Source organism: Lupinus angustifolius, chromosome LG05, assembly GCF_001865875.1.
Source record: "Lupinus angustifolius cultivar Tanjil chromosome LG05, LupAngTanjil_v1.0, whole genome shotgun sequence".
NCBI lineage: Eukaryota > Viridiplantae > Streptophyta > Magnoliopsida > Fabales > Fabaceae > Lupinus > Lupinus angustifolius.
The window spans coordinates 13,050,487-13,062,467 of NC_032013.1; the positions used below are offsets into that span (position 1 = coordinate 13,050,487).

Here is an 11,981-nt window from a genome sequence, read left to right on the forward strand (position 1 = left end):
TCAAAACTCTTCATTTGAAGAATTCTGTGATGATCTTGGTATCAATCACAAATTTTCTGCTCCTAGAACACCACAACAAAATGGTGTTGTAGAGAGAAAGAATAGGTCTTTAGAAGAACTGGCTCGAACAATGTTAAATGAAACTAAACTCCCAAAATATTTCTGGGTAGATGCAGTAAGTACTGCTTGTTATGTTTCGAACCGAGTTCTCATAAGACCTATTCTCAAGAAAACCCCCTATGAACTCTTTAAAGGTAGAAAACCAAACATTTCTCATTTGCATGTATTTGGTTGTAAATGTTTTATTTTAAAAAATGGAAAGGATAACATGGGAAAATTTGATGCAAAAGCATATGAAAGGGTCTTCCTAGGCTACTCTCTTACGAGTAAAGCTTACAGAATTTTTAGTAAAAGAACACAAGCCATGGAAGAATCTATTCATGTATCTTTTGATGAAACCAATGCTGAGATAAAAGATGTTATAACTCCTGATGAGGGGGAACTGCCAAGTTCTTCTTCAAATGAAATTTATATTATTGAATCTACAACTGATACTGAGCAATTGAAAATGAATGATAACCTACCATCTCAAGAGGAGCATACTCATTCAGATTTACCAAAAGAGTGGAGAACTTATCGATACCATCCAATTGACAATATTATTACTGAATTAAATATGGGTATCATAACCCGACGAATGCTTGATAAATCTTGTCTTAACATGGCATTCGTCTCTCAAATCGAACCCTCCAATGTTGATGAAGCAATTGAGGATGAACATTGGATTCTTGCTATGCATGAAGAATTAAACCAGTTTGAGAGAAACGAAGTTTGGGAACTTGTTGCTAGACCTAAAAATAGGCATGTTATTGGAGCTCGGTGGGTATTTAGAAATAAATCTGATGAAAATGGTATAATAGTTAGAAATAAAGCTAGACTAGTAGCCCAAGGATACAACCAGGAAGAAGGTATCGATTTTGATGAAACTTTTGCTCCGGTTGCTAGACTTGAAGCTATTAGGCTATTACTTGCATAAGCTTTCTCTTTGAATTTTCAGTTATGTCAAATGGATGTAAAGAGTGTTTTCCTCAACGGCTACATTTAAGAAGAAGTGTTTGTTGAAGAACCTCCTGGTTTTGAAGATTACAAACATCCTTCTTATGTCTACAAATTAAAGAAAGCTCTTTATGGCTTAAAGCAAGCTCCCCATGCATGGTATGATCGTCTAACTAAATTTCTACTTGAAAAAGGTTTCACCAAAGGAATGGTCGACACTACTCTCTTCATAAAGAAAATAAATCATCATACTTTACTTGTTCAAATTTATGTAGATGATATTATTTTCGGTTCTACTAATGAGTTGTTATATAGTGATTTTGGCAATATGATGCAAGGAGAGTTTGAAATGTCTATGATGTGGAAGTTAAATTACTTCCTTGGATTACAAATCAAACAGCTTGACAATGGTAATTTTGTAAGTCAATCCAAATACTGCAAAGATTTGCTAAAATGATTTGACATGGATGGATGTAAGCAAATAGCTACTCCTATGGGATCTGGAACTTACATCGATATGGATGAAGCAGGAAAATCCATCGAGATATCAAAGTATCAAGGTATGATTGGATCTCTTTTATACTTGACTGCTAATAGATCTGATATCATGTTTAGTGTGTGTCTGTGTGCTCGTTATCAATCCAAACCAAAAGAATCACCCTTAGTTTTTGTTAAGAGAATCATGAAATATCTTAAAGGCACAACTAATGTTGGACTATGGAATCCAAAGGAAAGTATATGTGACTTGGTTGGATATTCAGATTCAGATTTTCCAGGATGCAAAACTGAGAGGAAAAGTACAAGTGGTACTTGTTATATTTTAGGGAATGCTTTAGTTTCTTGGTCATGTAAGAAAAACGCATGTGTAGCCCTAAGCACTACTAAAGCAGAATATATTGCAACATGTAGTTGTTGCGCCCAAGTATTGTGGCTTAAGCAACAATTACGAGATTATGGTTTAGATTTGGGTTACACTCCTCTAAAATATGACAATACTAGTGCAATAAACATCACCAAGAATCCGGTTATGCATTCAAGAACCAAACACATTGATATAAGGCATCACTTCCTTACGGACCATGTCCAAAAGAAGGATGTGTCTGTAGAATTTGTTGATACTCATAACCAACTAGCAGATATATTAACTAAACCTTTGGCAAAAGAACCTTTCTATAAAATTAGACGAGAATTAGGCATTCTTGATGAAGCATATTTAACATAAATGCCTATATATGACTATATGTATCCTTCATTATATCTATTTCATGCCTACTTGAACTTAAATGTGTTTATTTATGTTTAAAAAATTTCAATTTTTTGGTTAAAAATCATTTTCATAGCTTAATTTTGCCTAAAAATAAGTTTTTCTGGGGTCAGTAATCGATTACACTGGAGTAACCGATTACAGGGTTGAACAGCGTGTTTTAGTAACCGATTACCCAAAGTGAGTAATCGATTACTCTGAGTTTCTGTTTCAAAATTTTAAATTTTTTAATTTGAGTAACTGATTACTCAAAGTGAGTAACCGATTACTATGTACTGTTATATGTGTATTTTTTGCATTTTTGCATTTTTTTTAAAATCTTCGTTTTTGATCCGTTTTAAGTGATTTTTGTGTCTATTCTTATCACATTTTCACTCCTAAACACTTCTAAACCTTCATTTTCATGTTTAGTAACCTAAATCAAAAACCCCAAATCTCCAAAACCTCAAAACCTAAAACTTCAAAACCAAAAATCAATGGCTTCCTGTTCAAAAACCAAGAAGCAACGCATCTCCACGACTCAAAAGAGGGAAGGAAATACTTCTATGGAGTCCAACCCTCTAGATTTGGAAAGGCTTCTAGCTAATGAGGAACAACGCAAAGTGTTTGAAAAACACTTCCATGGACGCATCATTTTCACTCCAAAATTCGGTAATGATGAAATTTTGTGTTTGAAGATTTTCTTTTCCCTTAAATTTTATGTCAACAAAACCTTTTTGATTTTTGTTGTGAGACAAATGAAATTTATCCAAAACATGTGCAAGTATTTTACTGTAACTTGAACTTTCGGAAAAATCGTCTTACTTCCTATGTCAAAGGAAAAGACATTGTTTTGGATCTTAAAACCTTTAGTTCATTGTTATGTAACATACCCTCTCAAGGTAGCATAACGGGTTACGGGCTTGTGTGTAGACTTTATGTAGACTTTCAAAAAGGGAAATAGAACTGCGTAAGCAATAGAGCTTTGGCGAGACTGTCAAAAACTGAGACATCCTATTTGCTGGATATCTCAAGCTTGAGGACCGTTTACTTCATTATTTTTTGAGCTATGTCATCTTACCAAAATTTTCAAATCATTCTCAAATAAGTGACATAGAACTCCAATTGATGTATGCTTTAAAGTTTAACATCAAGATCAATTGGGCTCTAATGATACTGAGACAAATATGGACTGTTAAAGGTACTCAAAGTCCTTTGCCATATGCAATCTTCATAACCAACATTCTTCAGCATTTCGGTGTTTCTACAAATGGTGAAACAAAGGTGCATCTGAATCTTCGAGCAAGCCAAATTGATGTGGAAGTGATCCACAAAATGGGTTTCACCCAAGACCCTCAAACTCGCACCTACAAACATAGAACCGATAAGCCGAATGTTGCTGCTGAACCATCTGAACCTGAAGCTCCTAACCCTTCTGAACCACAACCGTATGAGTTTCATGCTCAATCGTCCCAAATGATTATGGATGAGTTGTTTTCTCTTCGAGGCTACATCACTAACCGGATGGATGCTCTCGACTCCCAGAATCAACAAATCCAATATGAACTTCATTGCATCTCCTCTAGGATGGATAACATGGATATTGATGAAGACAATTCGGAGCCTGAGTCTTAGAATATCTGTTGTTAGGATTTTCTGGTTGTATTATTTTCGAAATTCTAACAAAGTTTTAATTCGGATTATTTATTGTTTTTAATGATATTGCTGCATATTCTTGGACAAGTTACTTTATGATGTTTTATGCTTTATTGTTCCATGCCTAGATTCATGTCTGAAACACCTTATTTATGCATTGCAATACTTCCTTATCTATATCTTAATCCATACATGAGTATATGATATCATATTGATATATCTTGATTATATAAGTGTATGTATGATATATATATATATTATGTTGGAATCTCTTTGCTTTTCTACTTTCTGATGAAGTCAAAAGGGGGAGAAAAGTTGGGGGAAATGTATTTTCTATAAAATTATTTCAGGCACATTACTCCAAAAGAAAGGGGGAGCATACAAGATAAGGGGAGTATACTCAAGTCAAACTTCAACATATCTCAAAGTATGATGCTCTCAAGGAAACTACACTGTCAAAAGATCTTGATTTGTCATCATCAAAAAGGGGGAGATTGTGAAGAAGATCTTTGCTCCTGACCTTGGCAAGGTTTTGACGTAAAGCTAGTTCTTAGTCATGTTTCCTCTGCCATATTTCTCTCGCATTTTTCTAATTTTTTCCTATTAAAACTATTACATTTTTAAACATGATCTCAAAATAGGCTTCTCTTTTTTTGTAGGATTTATCATAAAATTCTGAAGAATGAGACTTAAATATGTGTATTTATACTCTATCTTATTCTAATGCTAGAAAATGTGAGACTTTATATAATAACATATTTCAAACATTCCCAACAATATCTACCTTGATTGAAATAGACGAATATCTCACTCCTTAGGAAATCTACATGAGAATCTCCACCTTAGCGAATATCTGACTCCACCTTGCTCAGTGCCTAATTCTCTTTAACAACTCCTTCACATAAGAGTTTGTTTCCTAGAACATAAACCTTCTGAGTATCCTTGACGATGTTACATGGAGCGTAGCTCTCAAAACTTATAGTGCAACTTTTCGTATCGTCATATAATGGAACACGACACTTAGCCATCTACCGCTAGGAAGTTTGTCGATATTATGGAACCTCTACACCAAAGTTTACCAACAATTGTCCTCTTCTATTCAAGCTGGGCATTGCAGCTTCCTTGAAAAGCCTCAACTGCTATCACCATTGTTTACTCTAATAATGATATTTCAAAAGACCTGTCGTACTCCGCTCTAAGGAGTATACCCACAACATACACCCAACGTCAATGCCAACTAATGCATGTGTCACACCTTTGGATCCAAACCAATGCCAATGTCACACCTTGCATCTCTACCAATGCTAGTGTTACACCTTGCATCTCTACCAATGCTAGTGTTACACCTTGCATCTAATCTAATGTCTGTGTTATATCATGCATTAAAGTTAGTCAACACCTCTGTACTTTTGTGGTTTCGCTAACAATTAATATTCTTTACTATGACATTACAAACATGTCATTAGAATATTCCACTTCTCTATCTCCACCTTGGTCTCAATCCAATACATGGACTTTTAGGGTTATGCATCCAATATAACTATGGTACCCACCATGTTGATGTCACGTTTCTTTCTCCTTCAACTCATCTACTTTATCATCACACGGTACCTTTAGTAGTCCTTGTCCAACCAAAATGACTTCACCCTCTCTAGCCATAATTTGGCGCATTGGTTAATAGCCAACTACTAGTTGTCTCTGATACTAATGATTGATGCATCAGAAGCAATTGTTATGTAGCATGGGCAAAAACAATTAAATAAAGTGCACAAAATAAATAGAAGAGAAGAAGACACAAGAGTTTGTTAACATGGTTGAACCAATTGTGCCTAAGTCCCCAGAAGCACTAAGCGACTACCAAAATATTATTAGAGAATAAAGATTACAAACTCTAGGACACTCATGGGCCCAAGTGTCCATAGGGTTTTTTAATTTGGTGCTTCTATCTAGTGAACATAATAACAAGGGACCTGAGTACAATATATAATATTCATACTCTAGTATATTCTAATGATAGGTAATATGAGACTTCATATAATAACATATTTCAATGATCCCAATCATTGCCACCTTCTTCAATAAGTTTATTTTTCTTCTCTTTCTGTATCATTCTCTTTTAAAATTTTCATATTCTTTCTTTCCCTCAATTCTTCTTGATATTCTTGAGCAAATATTGCTCATATTTCATCATATTCTTTTATTGTTATTTTTGGGAAAAAATTGTTCATATTTCATCATATTCTTCTCATATTATTCTTGAGCAAAATTGTTCATATTTTATCATATTATTCTCTTGTTATTCTTGAAAAAGTTTTGTTCATATTTCATCATATCTAGATTTCTCTCATTCTTTTGCCAAGAAACCAAGATGTATTCTTGAGCATTGTTATTCTTAAACAAAATGTTACTCGTATTTCATCATATTCTAGAATTCCCACATTCTTTAGCCAAGAAACCAAAATAATGTTCTTGAGCAATAATATTAAATCATCTCATTTGATCTTTTTTCTATTGTGTTGGTCCTTAATAAACAAAATCATTACTTTCAATTTCAATTCATATTCTTCTAAGAATTCTTTTATATATATTCTATTTCTTCTATTAATTCTCTTATCACAACATTGTTAGTTTCACGTACTATATTTTGCAGAACTCTTCTATCTCTTGAAATTTCTTCATTGAATATCTCAATTTGAGTGACAATAAATTAGTCATGCATTCCATTCAATGACGAAGAATATCATGTAGAACTTCAAGTTGCAGATCTTTTAACAAAGGCTTTGGAGCATTTTTCATTCAATCATCTTTGTCCAAGTTAGGAGTTCTCAACATCCACTCTCCAGTTTGAGGGGGTGTTGAAATATATTATGATATTTTGTGTTAATATTGTATTGGACTAATAATTAGTTTAATCTCACTTACCTTTTCATAACAAATAATCATTGTAAAATCAATTTCCATGATTAAAACATGTGTAAAATAGATTAGTTAGTTAGTTAAGAGTTGAGTAGAGTTTAGTCTCCTTTATATATAATATGTTGATTAATTCCTTTAAAAATATAATTCATTTAAATCAATGAAATACACATTCTTTTCTCACTCTTTCATTTCTAATTTTTCTTTAATATGACATTAGTTAGTTAAGAGTTGAGTAGAGTTTAGTCTCCTTTCTATATAATATGTTGATTAATTCCTTTAAAAATATAATTCATTTAAATCAATGAAATACACATTCTTTTCTTACTCTTTCATTTCTATTTTTTCTTTAATATGGCATTAGTTAGTTAAGAGTTGAGTAGAGTTTAGTCTCCTTTCTATATAATATGTTGATTAATTCCTTTAAAAATATAATTCATTTAAATCAATGAAATACACATTCTTTTCTTATTCTTTCCTTTCTAATTTTTCTTTAATATGGCATATTGGGGTGAAAAAATCAACCGTGACTCTTTAAAATAAGTATAATAGCTCATTAATTAATAGTCATTAGCTTGCCAACGCACTTTGACATTTTCAATTTTATTTAGTTAAAAATAGGTTACATTGTAAGAAGAATCCTTAATTTTAGCAACAAATATTTGACATGATTTGTGACTCTCATGAGGAATAACACAACTATAAATAATTGAGATCATTGGAAGACAAAATGGAAGGGGAGGAAGAAGTAAAAATAAACCACCAACAAAGCAAAAGAGAACAAAGAAAATGGGAAACAAAAATGTTGCATTGTTGGTGGTATGCCTTATAATCCTTGCAACTCTTAAACCATCCGCAGCAACTCTAAGAGAAGAGTGGGATTCATGCTACAATAAATGTGCGGAAGGTTGCACATCCAATTGGATTTATTATCCATGCCTAGGTGTATGCAAAACTAAGTGTGTCCCCAACCTCAGTCTACGTAAGTTCATTTTACTTCTATGTCATTTACATATGTCTATGTTTCCTCAATACATAAAAGAGGATGAATCAATTTACATCAACTTAAACCAGGATAACTATTACACCATTAATATTTTTTTATATAAAATAAATTTAATCAAAATAACTATTGAATTGAAATTTTATATCCCATAAATTTCATATATCAAATTTAAAAAAAAAACGTTTTTTAGTAATCCATTTATATAGATGAAGATTTATATATATATATGCAATATATGAAAATTGAAGCTATTTGATTATATATCTATTAATGTCAAAATTTTCTCAAATTTCAAAAATATATGCATATGACCTTTATTTATTAATTCATTAATTGATAATTTATTGCATTATTTTATTTTATATAAAAGTTACTTCGCAATGTAACAATTTACATGATTTAAAGGAAATGAGAAAAATAATAGAATACCTAATTTTTCTTATAATCACTTGAATTCTTAAAACATTTCTTAGAACTTCTTCTTTTAAAAGAATAAAGAAAATATGGTTCCTGAAAATATTAATGTACAATGGTCCCTAAAGATTTCATTTATGGGACAAATTGATCCTTGAAATTTTTTACTTCAACCAAATTGGTCCAAAATTATATATAGAAACCGAAATATATTTTTTTATTAATTATGCTACGTTGTTTCTAAATTGGTAACTTTGAAATGTTATGCAGATAATCCTCCGTATTCACTTGCTAGTGTTCATGGACACGGTCGCAGACACGGACATGGCCTACCCCCAATCTCCTCTCCCTCTCCAATTTCTTCTCCAACTTCAAAAAATTAATAATAACTAACTTTCTAAATTGGAGTGGAATGATTACAATTGGTGATTCATAAGATTGAAGGAAAAAACATGATTGGCATTTGGAGGATACACTTTAGCCCATGCTTGTGATTAGATATGAAGCAGAACAAAAAGGTTGTCTAATATCCAAGGACTATCATTGTAAAAATAATCCTTCTTCCTTCCCCCCATTCTATTGTTTACCAAAACAATAATACCATTAAATTTTATTATTCGAGTTATTCTCTTCTCTTGTTCCATAGTTACAAATATTGTATCGGTTAGTCAACCAGAAAACCAATGAATCATTCCAAAACAATTATAATATCGGATATACAGTTAAACTAATAAAAATTAGTCAAAATAAAAAGTTAACAGCGTAAACATATTGGTCAATAATAGTTTGTACATTAAAAAAATTCATATTTTCAAAATGACAAATTAAGGAATTGAACCTTAAAGTCATGTTTGTGGCATGGTTGGTCACCAAACCAAATACAAATAACGTTATCATATTTATTATAATATATGTTTATAGCTTAATAACATATAGTTTAATTAGCGAACCATCAATTAAACTACAATATCACTTTAACAATATTCAGATGAGTATGATAACGGGTATGATTAATAACATTCTCATCTTCTCTTCTTTTATTTCTATGTGATTGCTCTTACCTTTATTTAATTCAATTATTTACTTTTTATGAAGGTCGATACTATTGCTTAATCTACTTATATTGTTGTCTTATGAAGTTTAAGGTCAAATTTATTAAGTTTTTTCTTATATATCCCAATTAATAAGTTTTTAATAGATAAAAAAATAAGATTTTATTAGGAGGGGACGTATTTATGATTTTGAGAAGTGAAATGCTCCTTCTAGGTATTTTTGAAATATAGAATTATTATTAAATTTATCAATATTTGTATATAGTTTGCCAAAATTGTAATTCATCACTGAAACTAAAACATTTTTCCATTTTAACTCAACTTGTTATCGGTGTCATAATAATATTTTGGTATCAAATTCATTTATTTTACATGTTACATTGAAACTAATCCTATAAATAGGACAAAAAATCTAAGAACTATTTAGTTTATTCATTTAAATTTTGAGTATAATATCTATGCAATGTTAGCGTAAAGTTTTATAAACTGTTAGTACATCATTAATCATTTATGTCTTTTACTTTTATTTAAGAGTTGATAATTATTAAATATGAGCGGCTAATGATATATTAGCAGTGTAAAAAATTCTATATTATCACTATATACTTTTTTCATTGAATAGGTAAGAATTGTGTCTCATATAATGGTTTAATAATTAAAGATATAATTAAATCATGTTGACTAATTTATGGAAGAAACATCATTATATTGTGATATTATTTCTATTTGATTAATTAAATGAAATCAAATAGATATTATGTTAAGTGAGATGACTATTTGTAAAGTCATCTTACATGAATGGTTATGTGAAATGGCTTAACCATTTGAAAAGCCAATTTCATGAAGGAAGGTGTATGATGGAAGCACCGTATCATGCCTTATAAATGAAGGATGTGATCCTCACTCTACCGAACCAAGAAGTGCATTATATCCATCACTACTATACTATTAAGAAAGGTGAAAGCTAATATGTGAACTGCATATTAGTTCGCTTCAAAGCAAACTGTTTTATAGCCGTTGGATGGAAAAAAATTATTACCGATTACTGTTTGTGCATCTTTTAAAAGTCATGGTGGTATTATACGACTTTAGTATAGAAGTCGTGATGGTGGAACAAAACTTCTGATTAAGGTAAAGTCGGGTTAACCAAAATCAACTTCAAAGTTGAAGTCATTGTCAGTCAAAACGACTTCAAGCTTGAAGTCGTTATAGCTAAAACCAGCTAATTTGGTAAAAGGCAATTTGAATTTTAAAGAGAAGGTGGGTTCGATTCCTTCCTAGTCCATTTTTACCTTAATTTTCATTTGATTTAGTATCATTTACTAAATTGGAAGGTGAATTCATTGTAGTTCATTTGGTAAACAGTAGCTTAAATTTCAGCTATTCTTTACCAAATGACAACAAAAAATATTAAAGTTATTATAAAAATATAATAAGCAATGTATTTCTAATTTAGTAAAAATAACTATGACTAAAAGATGTTTCTTTTAATGATGATCACTTCAAGCTTGATGTCATTTTTGGTTAACCCGACTTCTCTAGAGGGAGAAGTCTCTCTTCTCCAAACCGACTTCTCTATGATAAAAGGTTACCGGTAACGAAATCAATGGCTCAAATCAACCATATTTTAATCTAATGGCTATAAATACAGTATGCTTCAATGCGAACTAAAGTGAAGTTCGCAATTTAGTCTTTGCCATTAAAAAATGGGTCAAGAGGGAGAAACCAACATTTGATAGATATTGAAAAAGTACGGTATGTTTTCTCTTATTTATCTTTGTGAAAAATATTATGTTCTAGATCTTTGCATTACTATGTTTATGAAATTTTATGTATATATATAAACTAGAGAAAGTTTACATATGGTATTAGAACCATCATTTAACAACTCATGTTGTCATTGTTTATCATTGACGATGTTTGGTTCTTTATTGATAAACATTGATTCTTTAATTCGTGTTGTGTATTTGAATATTGAGAATTCAAATATATAGATTTTCCACTGCATCATTTTTTATAAGCAGTGTATGTTCGTATGAGAAGTAAAGAATTTAGATGAATAATGAAATTAGAAAAAAAGAAATGTTATATATGAAATTGAATTTCTCCTACGTCCCCTTTTTCCTGCTATTAATGCAAACTACAGCATATCTATACTTTATTTATAAGAAAGAATATGAGTCATGCAGTGCAAGTGACAAATTAAATTCTAAGAAATGCATAAATAATTAGGCATTGTTTGGTTGGTCTTTTAATATTAGTTGTCCTATTTCACGATATTATTACTGTTTTGAAAGAAAACATGAAATGTTATGAAATGTGGGGTTCAAACACAATTCTTCTAAGCGATGTCTTTCACAATAACCACCACAATGATCAATGATTTATGTGATTATGCACTGCCTTTTATATAATGTTGTTACATTTCATATTAAATATTGGATTTACAATTTAAAGTTAAAATTAACATAATTGTTAAATTAGCCGCATCATGTCATTTTGAAATGTTATGTGAGGCTGCGACCATTTTTATAAAATGGTATGATTTGATGTGATAATAATAAATAAATAAATAAATAAAAAGGTGTGTATCCTGGAATGCAATCCTGAATTAAGGATTACACAATCCAATAATAAA

General features: G+C 30.9%; 1 long non-coding RNA gene across 1 annotated transcript; it reads left to right on the forward strand.

Moving 5' to 3' along the window:
- Positions 7,584 to 8,916, forward strand: LOC109347862. The gene is made up of 2 exons (XR_002107664.1): positions 7,584 to 7,853; positions 8,562 to 8,916. It is a non-coding gene; the product is annotated as an uncharacterized LOC109347862 (long non-coding RNA).